General features: G+C 34.0%; 1 long non-coding RNA gene across 1 annotated transcript; it reads left to right on the top strand.

Moving 5' to 3' along the window:
* Positions 1-267: 267 nt before the first annotated feature.
* Positions 268-1,126, top strand: LOC105136038 (uncharacterized). Its single transcript, XR_844293.1, has 2 exons — positions 268-520; positions 827-1,126. It is a non-coding gene; the product is annotated as an uncharacterized LOC105136038 (long non-coding RNA).
* The last annotated feature ends 1,609 nt before the right edge of the window (positions 1,127-2,735 follow it).

Below are 2,735 nucleotides of genomic sequence, written 5' to 3'. Positions count from 1 at the left end.
GATCTGAGTTTACATTATATTTTTTATACCATATTAAAAAAAATGTCTGTAACAAACTTAACAATCAACCTTTAAAATGTACCCAAAACAATAGAAGAAGCAATGTCTCTACAACTATCTTTCAGTGGTTTTGTTCATTTCTTTTTAAACCGATTCCTTTCTTGTTGATTAACCTATATCCTCAGTACTTTACTTCTTCTTTACAGTAGGAATATAGGAATCCTGCTTTTCATATAAAGTCCATAAAGCCTCGGCGTAATTCGCAGATTCTCAGCCTTGAAACAAAACTTGTTTTCAGAACCCTATTGTCGATAAGAATTGGGGAGCAAAGAGGATAATAAATTCTTGTTCCATAGGGGCTGTCTTTTCGCAGTCAGTTCCTTGTACCATCCTTACACAGTAATCGGACTCCCTTCCAGTACAGGCAAATTCATTGATCCAAGAGTTGTTAGAATTTCATTTTTCTTTGTGATGGCTAGCCTCACCAGTCTTTTCTGTGTTGTCCTCCTTGTTTCCTCAGGTTTGTTTGCTTGCCTTGTAAAATTTATCTGGCAACTTTGCTTTGCTAATTGGGTATCGATAATGATCTGTTAGCTTCTTTTTTTTCATCAGTCAGAACAGCACCCATCATCTAAAAGAACTACGAAATCCTTCGCTAATTTGCAAGTCCTTCCATCATGATTATCTAGCTTAGAACTGCTTTTAATATGCATAGAAGCAACGATTTTTATGTACAAATTGCAATTATTTTTAATATATTCTTGATAGGATTAACTAATTCCTTCCGCCCCCCCTTTTTTTTTTTCCCGGTTCACATATGCTGCAGCCTTGATGGTGCATCATGCCGCTGCACAAGAAATGTGCCACAATCTAATTCCTGGAAATGGGAATTGTGATGCCTCAACATGCCAGATGCAGTGCTCCAGCTTAAACCAGGGAACAGGAGCATGCACTCAAACTTTTACAAATCGATTCAATTGCATTTGCAACTGGGAATGTTCTTAGTTTATCCAAGCCATAATCAACAGACTAGAATTGTCCGAGCATGTAAATTCAGATGTTGTGAAAAAATATTATGCTTAAAGTTATACTTGTTTCTTCCAATGCATTAAGAAGTTCAAACTTGGCCAAATTTTATTCAAAAGTATTTATTTTTATCATGATTGTCAACACAACTACTACCTTGTTTCCCAATCGTATTCCCAACTCCCTTGATTTCCCACTTTACAGTCATAGTTCACTGCATGACCAATATTGATATTGATTGCATAAACTTGATGAATGAAAAGGAATATTGAAGTAAAAAAGAAGGAATGAGTTTTATTTTCTTGACTTAAACAACGTGGATATTTTAAAATCGAGCATGAAGTGAGAATAAATACCTGACAATAAAGGGTATCGAATGGAGTTATGACAGAGTACCACAGGACCAAAATATGGAATGAAACAAATGAAACCTAATCATGAAAAGAACTCATGGCGGCAAACCTTAGAGGGTTCCGAACGAGATCAGATAAATAAAGTCTCAAAGCAAAGAAGTCATTGATAGATGTCAAAGACAACAGTAATGGGAAATAAGGGCAGGAAAATATTAGAGGGTTCCGAACAAGATCATTTACTCGGAAGTTGAACTCAAGCAAACAAGTGACTGTCTTGAAATGTTAGTCAGGCAAGAGTCTAAGATGATGCTGAGAAGTTCATGCCATTCAAGTGACCCATTTTTAAATTCTCGTGTCAATGTTAGTCACCTTATAATTTTGACCCTTTTTAAATTTGTTGTCAAGTTGATCATCTAAGAATTTTAATCATTTTTAGATTATCATGTTATGATGTTGGCTTAACAATTTTAACTTATTTTTAAATTCTTATCTCGAAGTTAGTCACCCAACAATTTTGATATGTTTTTAAATATTATATCAAGTATTGCATGAGATATTAAGGTGAACTATATATAAAAAAGAGTAAAAGTAAAAAATAAAAAAAAAAGTTTCTGTCTAGTTTTATAATAAAAATAATAATATTTATAACATAAATAATTATATTAAGAATTTCAAGAATGCTTACAACACAGATAATAATATTTTTTATATCAATACTTTGAATTATAAAACAAATATTTATAACACAAATGATAATATTTTTGATATGAATTTCAAGAATGCTTACAACACAGATAATAATATTTTTTATATCAATACTTTGAATTATAAAACAAATATTTATAACACAAATGATAATATTTTTGATATGAATTTCAAGAATGCTTACAACACAGATAATAATATTTTTTATATCAATACTTTGAATTATAAAACAAATATTTATAACACAAATGATAATATTTTTGATATGAACACTTTGAATTGTAAGAGAAAAAAATAACATTTATAACACATATTATTATATTAACACACATGAGGTTGGGTGTGAATGCGTCTAGACCCAACCTCTAATTGGGCGTGGACGCATCAGACCCAACATTGGGTTGGGCGTCGACGCGTTCAAACCCAACTTGGGGTTGGGAGTGGACGCGTCCAGCCACGTGGCGCTAGGCGATCCTTCCCTAGCAATCAAACTCGATGCCCATGTGGTGCTTGGGTAAGACAAGTGTGCCCGCTCCACGTACAAACCCGAGCGTCATGTGGCGATTAGGGTGGCTTGGGGAGAGCCAACCGCTTAGATCATGTAAAAGGGCGTGCTTATCTTGGGTCTCAGGCGGGACTCGATTGTCTTGG

The sequence above is a fragment of the Populus euphratica genome, unplaced genomic scaffold (genome assembly GCF_000495115.2).
Source record: "Populus euphratica unplaced genomic scaffold, PopEup_1.0 scaffold156.1, whole genome shotgun sequence".
NCBI lineage: Eukaryota > Viridiplantae > Streptophyta > Magnoliopsida > Malpighiales > Salicaceae > Populus > Populus euphratica.
This window is presented reverse-complemented; position numbering and strand designations above follow the sequence as displayed.